Below are 14904 nucleotides of genomic sequence, written 5' to 3' on the forward strand. Positions count from 1 at the left end.
GCCTCCGCAGAAGGGCCTTCACGGACAGGACAGTCACGGTTGGACTGAACAGCAGGTGATGAGCCTCAGACGGTCACAGGGCTTCCTGGCAAGAACACAAGGAGGCCGGGGTCGGAAGCTGCCAGGTCCCGACTCCCCATCCCGAGCTCTTTCCAGAAAGCACCTTATTCCTGGGCTGACCGAAAAGTTTGGTTTTTTCCATACGATGGCTCTAGTAGCACTTAGTTGTCTTCAACTTCATTCAAAACAATTCTGTTAGATCGTATTGTGACAGCTGTCATATCAGTGCATTTTAAAAAATACTTCTAATATTGAAGATGGAAGAAAATATGCAACATTTTCGGCATATTATACTTTATTATTTTTTAAAAGGTAAAAACACAGCTGGGACAAAAAAGATTTGTGCAGCGAATGGAGAAGGTGCTATGACTGATCGGATGCGTCAGAAACAGTTTTCGAAGTTTCGTGCTGGAGATTTCTTCCCGGACGACGCTCGGGGTCGGGCAGAGCAGCTGGAGTCAATGGTGATCAAATCGAGACGTTAATTGAGAACAATCAATGTTACACCATGTGGGAAATAGCCAACAGACTCAAAACATTCAAATCTTAAAAGTATTGGTGAAAATGAAAAATGTGTCTTTTATTTTACAGAAAAAATGAAACAGACTCTTTGGCTGACCCTGCACTTTCCAGATGCGCTTCATCCTGATCTGTGGGTGGAAGGCTTCTCCTCTCTGGAAGGGTGTGGGCTCCCAGGGAGAACCGGGGCTCTTTGGCTCAGGAGTGAAATCCCCCTCGTGGCAGAGGAGGCCATCCTCACAAGTGCACGCGCCTCCCACCCCACTTGACGTGCAGACGAGGCCACTGCTAAGTGGCCGCTTGCTGAGGCATCGGGGCCGGCCTGGCTGAAGCCAGCTCTACTTACTGGGAGAGATAGGGTGCGGCACCCCAGGCCATTCTTGGGTGCTGCCGCCCAGCCAGCCTTTCTCGGGGCATCACTTGTCTTGGAGCTTTCACAGGGGAGCAGGTTTCCAGGCTGCCTTTGGATCTTCCAGGCTGCGTGGCCCGGCGGTAACCTTTCTTAGGAACCAGTGCAAGGCAAAGGCTCGGGCTCCCTGGGGACCAGGAGTTCTCTGAAGGAACCAGGCCCACTTGTCTCTCCCCTCCCACCCTGCCCTTCCAGTCATGCACGTGCCCCGTGCAGCTCTATTGCCGCAGGTCTTAAAGCCTTTTTCATCTTGAGTGATCTGTAAGTGTCCCTCAGGGTGGGGTTAGGGAACGTGCCAGAAGGGGACCACGGGTGGAAAAGGTAAAAACGGGAAGAAAGGCTTTCCTGCAAAGTAAGAGGAGGGAGCCGCTGCAGCTGCAGCCTGCCTGCCTCCGCTCACCCACACACGACCCCCCAGGCGGCAGGCCCCGCTCCCCAACCTGCCCCAACTCCCCACCGGCTCCCTCGGCAACGGAGCAGGGGAAGAAAGCTGCGCAGATCGCGCCCTGGGATCGTTCCAGGGCTGATAGGAAAACCCATGCGCTTATGCGCTCCCAAGGCGTTTCCCCTAGGCTGCTGCCTTGTTTTTTACTTAAAAAAAAAAAAGTTTGAATTGATTTTTAGATAGAAGAAGGGAGAGAGAGAAAGAAACATCTCTGTTGTTCCACTGTTTGCATTCACTGGTTGCTTCTTGCATGTGCTCTGACTGGAGACTGAACCTGCGACTTGGGTGCATTGGGACGACGGTCTGACCAACGAGGCTGCCTGGCCAGGGCTCCCCTGGACCTTCGTGACCACCACCCAGCCCACCCACACTCTCCGATCCGTGTGGACATCGTCCTCGGGCTCCCTGTCCTCTGGGTTCTCTTTGGCTTGGGTCAGCAGGAGCCCCTGCAGGAATTTGGAGGAAGGTAGTGAGTGAGGCCAGGTGCCCCTCAGCCATCGCCTTCGTGACCTTGGAGCAAATCACTTTGCCCGGCTTTCTGTAGGGGCCCCATCAGCACAGAGCATGTTTAGCCCAGTCCCTCTCCCATCCATCCTACAGGTGAGGAAGTTGACGCACAGCGAAGGGAAGCGGTTTGCTCTGTCATAATGACAGCGGCCAAGGTGTGCTCCCCTCTCCTGACTCCCAGTCCAGCTCCTCCCGCCTCCCCCACCACCTGGCAGAACCGCACCTTCATCCCTACCGCACCTGCAGAGGGAAAGCAGGCAACAGCAGGCGCCATGGCCACGGGCTTGGAAGCCTCTCCCTGCAGTTCCAGAAGCCAGGATGACGGCTCAGGTTTCCCATTCGGCCACACTGGCAGGTGTCTCCCCGAGCTACTGGGGGCTGCTCCCTGATTAAGGGCTGTGAAGAGAAGGCCCTCAGCGACCTGTCTAGCTCCAGCCCAGCCCTGCCCAGTCTCTCTGGCTTTTTAACCTAGGGGGTAGGGTCTTAGAAACTACGGGAGCCACAGGGCCCTCAGGTTATGCAGGAACCAAGGTGTGTGTCTCTCTTTCTGCCCATGGTAGAGAACAGGCGATGCAATTTAGTGGGAGTCTAGTAGCTAAGGAATGGTTATGTCATTCCATGAAAGCCCATCTTTCTTTTCTAAATACATATATATATATATTTTTATTTTTTCTTTTTATCATCACCTAAAGACTTTAAAAAATATTTTATTTATTTATTTTCAGAGAGGGGAAGGGAAGGAGAGAGAGAGAGAAACATCAATGTGTGGTTGTCTCTCATGTGTCCCCCACTGGGAACTGGCCTGCAACCCAGGCATGTGCCCTGACTGGGAATCGAACCGTGATCCTTTGCTTCACAGGCCCGCGCTCAATCCACTGAGCTATACCAGCCAGGGCTGAAGACTTTTCTCCATTTTTTTAAAGAGGGAGGGGATGGATAAGAGGAAAACATCAATGTGAGAGAGAAACACCAATTGGTTCCCTCCCACATTCATCCAAACCAGGAACCCAACCCTCAGCCTGGGCACATACCCTGACTGGGAATCGAACCTGCAGCCTCAGTTACTGGATGATGTTCCAATCAACTGAGCCACACCAGCCAGGGCAAATGTATATCTATTTCTCTGTGAATCTGTGCTCTTCTCTCTCAGGGTCATTAAGATGGTTAATATGATACAGGAATGTGCCTAATACCTAGTAGGTACTCAATAAATGTTTTCTATAGTTATCTTAAAAAGCACATGTTTTCATAGTCCATCCTTAAACAATGAAATTGAATTCATTCTGTGCAGTCCTTGGTTATTTTTCCAGTGGATCAATAGTCCTCAAAAGGTTTTAGCCCCTCACCCCACCTGGAGGGAGGTGGGGGCCCAGGGGGCGGGGCCCAGGAATGCTGGGAGCACTCGGTCCCCAGAACTGGCTGCGGGCACTTGGGCATCTCTGGGTCTGCCTCCGGCCGTTTGATCAGATCATTTGGGGTTGAGTCCTGACAACAGTACAGGAAGATATTCATACCCTGCTGGATGTTTTACAAGTTCACAGGTGCCATCTCTGGTGATCCACATAAAAGCCCTAGGAGATAAGCAGGAAAGGAGCCACTTTCCGTAGCTATAAAAACCAAAGTTCAAAAGGTGCCACAGAAAGCAGAAGGCTCAACACCCAGGTTTTTTTGCCCTGGCTGGCGTAGCTCAGTGGATTCAGTGCAGGCCTGTGAACCAGAGGATCGAGGTTCAATTCCCAGTCAGGGCACATGCCTGGGTTGCAGGCCAGTTCCCAGAAGGGGATGCACGAGAGGCAACCATATACACTGATGTTTCTCCCCCTCTCTCCTTCCCCTCTAAAGATTAAAAAACAACAACAAACCTATCCTGATTGGAGTATGTGTGGGGGGCGGGGGCGACCGGGACCAGGGGGTCAGAGTCCAGAAGTCTCTGAAGCAGACGGCTTCCTACTCTGGCCAGAGCAGGATTATACTTGTGCCTTTATCTGAGTTGGATTATCTCCTTACAGTTTTACAAACAACTGAGTCTTTAGAATGCCTGAATGAGTCATTTTTACTCAAGATGAACTATTTTTTAAAAGGTTTTATTTATTTATTTTTAGAGAGAGGGAGAGAAACGTGAGTGTGGAAGAGAAGCACCGGTCAGTTGCCTCACATGCCCTCAACTCTGGGGGCCTGGCCTGCAACCCTGGCGTGGGCCTTGTCTGGGAACTGAACCCTTGACCTTTGGTCCACAGGCCAGTGCTCAGTCCACTGAGCCACACCAGCCAGGGCCACGATGAACTACTTACAATGACTTCACTTCGTGGGGCTGGGAGAGAAGGAGGAGGTGAGTTACAGGCTGTCACCACACAGCACTCCTGTCTCTGGCCTGCACAGGACCTGGTTTGGGGACCCACCATCTCCATTTCATGAACGAGAATGTAAGTTTGGAGAGGGGCCAAGCCGCGGCCCTGAGCTTTGGGTTCTTGTCACCCTAGGAGAACGACCACACGCCCTTGCCCGTTCGTTCCCTCTGGTTCTCTCCTGAGAGCAAACACTGTTGAGTGCCGCCGTCTCCTGCAGCCGTGTTCGGTGCCAAGGGGAGGGTGAGGGACCCTCGCTGCTCTCAGGGCACAGCCTGGGGTCTGGGGTCTGAGCTGTGGAGCTGCTTAAGTGGGTAGTGAGCAGGAAGGGGCCTTTTTAGGTGTTCGTGGTCCCAAATGGCTGTTTCCCCCTCTCCCCTAGGATGTCTTCCCACTGCCCTCCCCCTCCCCAAGAGCCCGGACCCACTGTGGGCCCTCATCATTGTGGTTCTGTGCTTGGCTTCTCAGAGCAGCTACGTGGGTGGCTTAGGAGGTGGGCACAGAGGGAGATGTACCATTTCTGACCCCAAGACCCCTCCCCAGCTTCTGGAGCAGGGCACACAGGTTCCAGCCTCTGGTGAGGGGTCTCCCACAATAGAGGCTTGTCAGCTGTGCCTGCCTCTCCAGACCCAGGAGCTTGCTCCTGGAACCAAAGGGGTGTGCCCCTGGACTCGAGCTTGGGCCTGGGAGCTCCCCAGGAGGGGATCGAGGAGGGCACTGCAGTGCCCGGAGCAGCCGCCTCTCCCAGGTTCTCAACCCCAGCAATGGGATCCCAGATACTTCTTTGCATACACTTTCCATGGGTGTCTGTGTTTAAATTTCTCTTGTCTACTTTTCCCGATGAATTGTGACAAAATACATCCTCACGGTTTCCAAGACCTTTCTCCCCAGACCCTTCCTTCTCTCATGGTTTTCTGGAGCCTGCCCCCCCATGGCCAGATTCAGACCTGAATTAGAGACCCACCCCAGTCTGGCTTCTGGCCCCTTCTTTCCCTGTGTTTTCAAGCCAGAACATTTGGTGACCACAGTGCAGGCTCTGAGAGTCTCACAGGGAGAGACTTTTCCATATGAAATTGGGCGTTGCTTTCACACTCAAGGTAACTCAGAGGATCTCTGGGTGACCTCACCCCAGCTCTCACTTCCTAGTGGCGTACTCTGAGGCCTCAGCCTGTCTGTTCAGCCCGTCCTTGTCCTGCCTCTCTTCACCCTCCATAGCTCCCATTTTCATCTGTGTTTACATCTCAGGTGTCTTGTCACGGCCCAGCGGTGCCAACAGTGAGGTTCCTGCTCATCTAAGACTGCACACAGGTAGCGTCTGATAGAGCCTCCCTCTTCCCGGGGTTTGGTGGGAGGCGTGGGGCTGGGGCGCCCTCTTGTGGTAAAAAATGCTCACAAGCCTCCCGCAGAGATTTTTCCCTTTTAATTTTTCAGGAGGAAGGACCTGCCTGGGGCTACTACCAGAGCTACTCCTGGACTGCCTGGGTGCCTCTGTTATAGCAAGTGCCCTCAGAGGCAGAGTCGGCAGCCATTCACAAACATGTGTGGAGTGCCTACTGGATTTGTACATAGCTTATATCCTAGGCAGCTAGTCACTGTGCTGGCACTGGGGCTACAAAAGTGAATGAGGCCCTGAGAAATTTGATTTGACCCCCGTTCACAGACGCAGAAGCCTTGGCCCTAATGGGCCAAGACATATGCCCAAGTTCTTATGCAGAAGTGATATAAAACTCAGGTGCCCTGACTCACAGCTCATAAAAGAGGAAGTTGATTACCTGAATGCCCTTCTATCTTGCAAATTAAACCCCTGGAAGTGCACAGTAACGTGCCAGAAAAGGCACAGAGCTCAATAACCACAGTTGACATTTTCAGAGCTTACACATCTAATTTCTCGCATGTGGAAGACTTTTACCCACCCGAGTGTCAGGAACACAGCTCCCTAGAAGCTCAGATTTGGACGTCCCTGCTCAGCACGCACTGTGCCTAGGTGTCACAACGTGGGTCAAGACATCAGGCATCAACTGATCTCACCTGTGTGAACCTTCCTGCGCCCCGCCCAGACTGGAAGTTCCTCTGGGGGCAGGTCCTACCCTCACCACTTACAACATGTGTAGGGGACCTGGCGTCGCTTACCCCGTGTCTGCTAACCAGCTACTTCACTGCCGGACACACTGCACACAGGCTGCACTGCTCTCTGGGCACGTGTCTTCGTGGGAATGCAGCCGCCACGGAGGCTCCCACCTTGTGCAGGCAGCCAGGGCTCCACAAAAGCACACTGGGCTGCCTTAATAGGCAGTGACTTTCTTGTCCCTCAAAGTCTTCAAGTATATGCCAGCTGTTCCGGCCTGTCCTGTTTGTTAGTGGGGGTGTTCTGGAGGCAAGTCAGACATGGGTGACTGGTGGGCCCCATCCTGAGATTTTCTGACCTGGCTCTCCATCAGGAACTGCCAGCCTTCGTGCAGGGGTGGGGTTGATGGGACGGGGGTGGGGGCAGCCCGGTGACTGGTGGCAGGAGACCTCATGTCCCACCGGAAGGGGCGGCAGCTTGTCCTCAACCGCAGGCAGCTGCCGATCAGCAGATCAGGAGGATTGGGGACCCGTATGACTTGCTGTTTTGATTGTTCAAGAGTAACTGGACGTTCAGATTTTAATGTGAAAATCTCTGATATTGATGTTGACAACTAACCAACAAATTTAAAACCATTACATGAGCTAAAGCTAAACTACAGCCATGTGACATTGGCTTGCAACTCAAAGATTTGTTCTAGTTTCTCACTTTTTGCAGTGAGTCTGGGGACAAAGACAGATCCCAAGTGCTCGGTTTTCCCCATGAATGTGTAGGTCTCCCTCTTTTGTTCTTTTCTTTTTCTACAGCTTTGGCCATATTCCCTTCACCCATACCAACCTCCCATCTTCTCATGAGGAACCAGAATGTATTGGCAATGCCTCCAGAAGCCACAAGGAGGCAGGGTAGGTGCAGGAAAGGGTTGGTTTTGACTGGCAGAAGCGAGGCTTGTTTGTGATCGCCCTCTCTCTGCTAAGGTTGCAGCTGGGTCTTGAACCCAGCTTTGTGGGTTCAGAAAGGCATCTGGGGTCGTTCCCTGAAGGTGCAGTGTGGCTCACCATTTCCTGCCCCACTTCCCAGTGGGTGCCGTTTGCCTCACCTCTGGAGCAGAGGATCGACTTTCTATCTGGACTTGCTGTCCTTGGTCCCTCCTCCCCCTCCTCTACACGCACATCTCCCAAGTGCCCCAGCCACTCAACAGCCACTGGGGATCTGCCTAAACCCACTTTCCACAGACCTTTTCAAGAGCTTCCAGTGGCTCATCCTCACCGCAGCTTTTCAGAAGTGCAGTGATCCCTGGCAGGGGAAGCAGAGCGGGACGGGAGGGGCTTCTCTGCCTCGCAGTCACCATCACCAGGGCAAGCCTCACATTCCGGCCTCACGGATGAGGGGGCCAAGGCGCACAAAGAGCGACCCATTCCGCCATCAAGCAGAACTCACGTGTTCTGGCTCCCTTGCTAGATGGTGTGAGGGGTATAAAAACTTGCAGATATATGGTTCCCATCCTCAAAGAGACTACAGATCGTTAAGGAAACATGATGCACACATATAAAAAGTAACCAGCTCCCCGTGGCTTCCTAAGGATATTGTCCAGTAAGCAATAATGACAGCAGGGACCCAGGAGCGGCCCCTGCATCGGCAGGGTCAGGAAAGGCTTCACAAAGGCAGCCATGGATTGGCTTCACACTTGGGCACAGTTACCCCTAGAGATACAAAAAGGCCTTTCTAAGGGTAGGCGGCAGGGTTAGACTGAAGGGAGTCGATTTCCAGAACACATGTTCAGTGAGCCTGTTCTCTGCCTGACAGAGCCTCTCCTCCCTTCATTCTCACAGCCTCTTGTCTGGAACAAAACGAAGGTGTGGTATCCACGGTGCTGTTCACCCACTTTCCTTTTCTCCTTTCACGTACTTTCCCACCCTTTAGAGGACAGGCATGGCCATGCAACTTGCTGTGGCCAATGAAATGAGAGCAAGAATGTGTCTCTTTGGGGTGGAAGCACGTTGGAGCCCATGTATGGTTCTCCTTCCTACTTTCTCTCTGCTATGGTGACTGATGACATTTCAGATGGTGGAATGTGGATCCCCGAGTGACTGGCATGGGTCAGAACTTCCAGCTATACAAGTCAATTAAAAAACAAAACTAAAGAAAACCTCCAACTGACCTGTGATGTCCCTGAATCGTGAGCTGGGGCTGAGCGTGGAGGAGAGAGAAAAAGGCCTTTGTTGGTTTAAGCAACTAAGATTTCGAGTTTGCTGTTAGTACAGCATAACTTAGCCTAGACTGTGTGCAGAGGACTTACCTCTCGCCCATCCTAAATCTGACTTAGCTATGTTGCCTTGATGAGAAAAAGTCTCTGGGGCCCCAGACAATTTTAAATAATGATTTCAATATTGAGAAAGTGAATGACTCAAAAGCAAGTCAAAGATTTCCCAGTCGTTTGCTTTCAGCAGTTGAAGGAGGTGAAACCAAGTCAGCTGCCGCCTGCTGGTGGCGTTGGGTGATTCCGCCAGAGCTGCCACCGTTCCCACGCTCTTCCACGAGTCCTCAGCATTAGCGTCAATAAAAAGTAAATGTGGAAATAAAATTAATGCCGATCGCTGTCTCATTTCAGCATGCACACATCTATTTCAATATGAGTCATATTTCCTAAAATTTTTTACTTTTAGTGTTTAACAAGTCTCTATCAACATTTGTAATATGCTTATGTTGTTCTCACAGTGAACTAATAATAATTTTAATGGTAGTCAGTCCAGGAGAAAATATTAAACTCTAGGTCCCTATGGACACAGAAATAAGAAAAAATAAAATAAAATTTTAATTGAGGTATACTTTTACGGTGGAGATATATGGTTTGATGATCAATAGAATATTTCCAAGCATAAACTTCATATTACGTTAGGGTAACATTATGTGGGGGAAATAGAAAGAAAATATGAGTTCAAGGAGAAAATGAAATAATATAAATTTTCCTCTGTAGAAGGAGAGTTTGCTTATTATATATTTTGCAAATAGTTGATGATGGGTTCCAAATATCTGTGATTCCACTGGATACATTTCATGCACATTTTTAAAGTCAGTATTTCCAACACACTAGAAATCCTTTGCAACACACTCATCCTTTGCAGCTGTTTAAGCCTGGTTGGAAAAAATTTTTTAATTTAAAATTTTCAAGAGAATATAGTTATTATAAAGAGAAGATAGTTTTTTAAAGCCAGCTTTATTGACGGGTACATCATTTTAAAGTTTCGTTTCGGGTGTATACAAGCTAAATTGTTAAGAGACTACTGTCTTGGGGGACGGGCTGGATTCAGTTTGGTAGAGGAGGAGGAGAGAGGCATTCTGGGTAGGAAGAAGAGAAAGAAAAGTTTGGAAGCAGAGATGGGGCACGTGCAGTGAACTGAGTGGACCAGTTCAAGGCAGGGAGTAATCTGAGATAAGCTGGAAAGGCAAGTGAGGGTGAGACTACCAGCTCCTAGGGTAAGGCATTTCTGCGTCAGATTCATTTTAATTATGCAAGCTATGCAGGACACAGTCTCCTTGTAAAAAATTTAAAACTTTATGGATAGCCTTGGGACCATCACCCCCATTTCTGGTGCCCCCCGCCTTCCCAGAGGTGACCTTGGTTTTCAGTGTTCACTCCATCAGATGCGTTTCTGTGTGCTCACACGCAGGCGTCACAGGCCTCTGGGTGCGAGAACAGCCCCAGCCAGGAGTCCAGCCGGAGTGCAAGGCCATCAGCGCCCGGGGGCTGGGGGGTGAGCTGGGGATTGCTCACAGCACCACTCCTTTATGCCGGCAACTGGGATTTGCTTGCTGACAAAATGACAATTGTGGTTTTGGGTGAGGGAAGGCAGAGAGGGCAATTTTGACACACAGCCAGTGACATGGTGTCATCAGGAGGTGGCATTAAGTGCCCCGGCACTGGAAGGTAGAAGGGATTGTGTGGAAAAAGTAGTGGGCAGATGCTAAATCCCATCTTTATTGGATACACCTGGCTGAGTAGAAACATTCTCTCTAGAAATAGGTTGCCCTCTTTCATGTCGTCTTTTTAAAAAGATTTTATTTATTCACTTTTAGAGAGAGGGGAAGAGAAGGAGAAAGAGAGGGAGAGAAACATCAATGTGTGGTTGCCTCTCATGCGTTCCCTGCTGGGAACTGGCCTGCAACCCAGGCATGTGCCCTGACTGGGAATCGAACCTCGATTCTTTGGTTTGCAGGCCCGCGCTCAATCCACTGAACTACACCAGCCAGGACTCATTTTTTTTTTTAGGTTTTATTTATTCATTTTTAGAGAGAAGGGAAGAGAAGGAGAAAGAGAGGGAGAGAAACATCAATATGTGGTTGCCTCTCATGCGTTCCCTGCTGGGACCTGGCCTGCAACCCAGGCATGTGCTCTGACTGGGAATCGAACTGGCAACTCTTGTGTTTGTATCCCACGCTCAATCCACTGAGCTACACCAGTCAGAGCTATGTCGTCATTTTTGATAGAGATAAGGACACAGAAACTATGTAATAACCATGTGAGTGTGATAAGCAACAGCGGCGGGTACTTAGCCTCAGCTAGAGAACAAGCTCTCTCTAAGGGAGCAGTCTCACTCCACCTGCTGCTTTGGGGCGATACAATTTCGATGTTTGCCGTATCTTTTATTTTTTCAAGATACTGTAGAGCCCTGGCTGGTGTGGCTCAGTGGATTGAGCACGGGCCTGTGAAGCAAAGGGTCACCAGTTCGATTCTCAGTCAGGGCACATGCCTGGGTGGCAGGCCAAGTGCCCAGTGGGGAACATATGGGAGGCAACCACACACTGATGTTTCTCTCCCCCTCTTTCTCCTTCCCTTCCCCTCTCTCTAAAAATAAAGAAATAAAATATTTTTTAAAAAGATACTGTAGAAATTGGGATTTTTCGTGTGAAATCTCTCAATGTTGGCTCAAAAATCTCTTAAGCATTGTGCTGGCTAAGCAAGGCATGTCTGCAGGATGCATTTGGCCCGTGGGCAGCTGGTTTGCGATTTCTGGCCGAAGGCAGAGTGCGGGCCCGGCACATACTCCCTGGCACGCCGCTTGGCTCTGCGGTCTTTGCGGCTGTGAGGGATCCTGGGCTTCTCAGAGAGATGCCGTGGGGATGGCTGACTTCACTCCCCGTGTTCGGTTCCCACCTGCTTTCCAACACCCAGCTATAATAGAGTTCTGCCAGGAAGTGGGAGCTTAGCAGAAGGTTCCAGAAGCATCCTCGTAAATCCAGGAAGTCAACCAACCTAGACTTGCTAGAAGCCAAGGCTCCTCCAGGGAGCTGGACCTATACCCCCCAGTGTCTTTCTCTCAGGCGTTGGGGCGGGTTCACGTGCCTCTCCCAGGGCGGAGTCCAGTGGGAACATAAACTGGTGACTATTTCTCAAAGGGCTTTGTCCTGTGACTAAAGCCGAGCAAGGCAGTCAGACACAAATGAAAACACACACACACACACACACACACACACACACACACACACACTGTCCCCAGCACTTCCAAGACCTTTTCCCACGCAGTCCAGGGGTGGCCGGAAGGGCAGCCAGTCATGGGTCATGGGAATGGACCCGAGGTCCCCTCCCCCATAGAAGCTCCACCCTGCTCCATTTACTCCGGCCCGCCGATCCCTGGCCCCCTCCACCCGCTTACTACTTCCAGGGAAGGAAATAGCTGAACAATGCGGCAGATCAGAGACCGGGCACCAAGCCCAGAGCCCAGCGCTGGTCCTTGGCAGGCCCTGGGCGCCGACCCCTGGCGCCCTACTCCCACCGCACGCCCTCCCTCTCAGTTGGCTTCCCTTGAAGCTTGGCCTTCCTCAGGCCTTTTCCCTGCCCTCTCGCCATCCCTGTGAAACTTCGAGGGCCGACGACTCTTCCCATTTCCGTGGTTTGCTTCTTCCCCTGAGTGTGGTAGGCATGGCACTCCCGCTTGGGTATAATTCCTAGTAGGAGCGGCTAAAATGAGGCTTTGGTGGAGATTTCGGCCAGTGAAAGTGGGTGGGAAGGGTCACTTTTTTCCTGAAGTTTTGCTCCCCAGGTGAAAGCAAGTCCTGAGCACGTGGGCAATGCTGGAACAGAGCGCCAGTTCCAAGGTCTCCTTCTCCCTTCCGGACAGGGCCACCGGGTGGGGGAGGGCAGGGACGGAGTGTGTGCCGGCCGCCCGTTCTTCCTCAGGGGCGCAGAAAGGGCTGGCTAGTCGTCTCCAGTTTCTCGGGACTGGGAAGTTGGTGGCAACCACTACTTGTGTTTTTTCCTGTGGGTCTAAAATAGTGAACTGCCCCTGGCTCCCTCTTGGGTCGAGCGCTCCTCACTGCCTTGCCCTGTGCCAGGCATCTCCTACGCAGGAGCCAAGAGTCAGGGCCCCTCTCAGGTCCTTGCCACCTCTGAAAGCCAGTCTCCCCCCCCTCCCCCAACCCCCGCCCTCCCGGGGTCCCGAGGGAGGGAGTGAGTAGTGGGATGGAAGCTGGACCCAGCAAGGAGAGGCTGGCCGAGCCTCCTCCCACCCCTGCCACACCTAACACACTCAGGACATGGGCGTGATGGGTCCTGAAAACCAGTCTCTTCCCCCTGACATCAGGTCTCATCCCTTAAGTGACTTCTGCCTCGTGTGGCTCGACCACATAAAAGCAGCCACTTAAGAGCAGGAGAGAGCCCTCAATAAACTCAAAATTCAGGCGAGAAGCTGCCGCCCAGAGAGTGCATGTGCCCAGCTCAAGACAAACCACCAGCAGAAGAGGGAGGGAGGGCTGTCGCTCCGTGGCCTTCCACAGTTTCCAGAGGCAGCTTGGGCACAACCCAGGTAGGGAACAGAAGAAGAAGTGCTTCTCTTGGCATCCTGACCTTCTTGCTTGGGCCTTCTAGAACATTCCTCTTCGTCTCTTTTTTTAGTGCCTCAGGCTCCATTTGCACCTTGAAAATGTGGTATTTGAGTTATCTTTGTTCTTAGCAAAGAAGCAGGACGCTCATTTTTCTGCCCTCCTGCACGCACAGGCTGAGCAACACTCGCTTGCACTAATTTCCTTCTGCCTTTACTTCCTGCTTGTTTCATTCTTGCAAATAACGTCTCCCTAACTTCACTGTAAGTTTTCCAGCTTCCTGAAATATTCACTGAATTTGACCACAATACAGTGCTTACTATGGCCAGGCTGTTTGCTTCTCACCCTCCAGGAGCTTTTGGTCGAAAGGGCAAAAGACCCGATGGACATGGAAACAACCGACTGATTACAGGTGTGGTCGCTGCTGGGAGGGAATCGCCCAGGGTGTGGCGGCGCTCCCTCCTGGGTGTTCTCCGAGGAGCAGACTGTGCGGCGAGGACTCAAGGATGGCGAGCGGACCTCGTGCAGATCTGGGGGGAGCCCAGGCCAGGCCAGGGGAACACAGTAAGAATAAATGTCCTCAATCAAAAAGCAGCTTGTCGTGGCCGAACCCCTGCAAAGGAGGCAGAGTTGCTCCAGAAGTCATGCACCTGGAGAGGTGGAGGGCTCACACTCTGCAGGGGCTCCCAGGCAGGGGAGGCGAGGAGTTGGATTTCTCTGCAAGTGAGGCAGGCAGCCATTGGAGGGCTCGAAGTATAATTCTGACAGCACCTATGTATTTTTAAGCACTTAAAATATCAATCGCCCTGGCAGCTTTGTGGGGAATGGATTGGAAGAGGAGCAGAAGGAGACAAGGAAGCCAGTGGGAGGCTGTAGTCTTGGAGCGAACAAGTTGGTATTGGGTGGGGTCAGGGTGCAAGAGATGCAGAATAAATACAACCCTTTGGGAGATGGAAATGACAGGACTTGGTGTGATGATGTATAGGAAGAGAAGGGGAAGAGAGGAATTCTAACGAGGCCGAGGTGCCTGCCTGCACAGCAGATGGTGGGGGACCACTGATGGAGCTGGGACAGAAGGGAACTCCTGAAGAAGGACTGGGTTCCAGGCGGCAGGTGGGATCGAGGGTGAGGCTGGGGCCATTTAACAGAGATGTCAGGCTGGCCTTGTCATATGTCATGTGATATGGCCCATAAGTCTATTGCCCGAAGGAGGACTTTAGGCCGAGACAGATTTGGGGACCACCTGACCACGGGGAAAACGCAAACTCTTGGGAACGACTGAGATGGTCCCGGGACACAGAGGAGAGGCTCCCCGGGGGAAATTCGACAGTTGGAGGGCAGGTCGGGTGGGCGCAGTGGAAAAGGCCACAGGGAAGCAGCAGCAGCCAGAGAGCTGCTGGGGAGCGGGGTGGTGGAAAGGGGAGGAGAGGGTCCCGGGAGGAAAGCGGCGGCCAGAGCGGCGAGGCAGCGGTGCAGTCACGTGGCACGTGGCACGTGGCAGGAGGATGGAGAGCTGAGGAGCGACTCGGGCCGTGCGGCCTGTGTGGATCTGCGTGTCTGAGAGTCATCGTTGTTGTCGCTATTATTACTTGTTTTTTTAATTTTTATTATGGAAAATGTCAAACCGACATAAAATTTAAAAGTAGGATACAACCATCAGCTCATAGCTACTGGGTTCCTCCACACCCCTCCCATCGGTTCTTGTGCAGCGAACCTCAGGCAGATCACCTCATTCATA

At 51.8% G+C, this 14904-nt stretch overlaps 1 long non-coding RNA gene across 1 annotated transcript; it reads left to right on the forward strand.

Annotated features, from left to right (window-relative positions):
* Nucleotides 1-12206: 12206 nt before the first annotated feature.
* LOC128628153 (uncharacterized) lies at nt 12207-13735 on the forward strand. The gene is made up of 3 exons (XR_008392478.1): nt 12207-12261; nt 12929-13150; nt 13519-13735. It is a non-coding gene; the product is annotated as an uncharacterized LOC128628153 (long non-coding RNA).
* The last annotated feature ends 1169 nt before the right edge of the window (nt 13736-14904 follow it).

The sequence above is a fragment of the Artibeus jamaicensis genome, unplaced genomic scaffold (assembly GCF_021234435.1).
Source record: "Artibeus jamaicensis isolate MK-2021 breed Jamaican fruit bat unplaced genomic scaffold, CSHL_Jam_final contig_548, whole genome shotgun sequence".
NCBI lineage: Eukaryota > Metazoa > Chordata > Mammalia > Chiroptera > Phyllostomidae > Artibeus > Artibeus jamaicensis.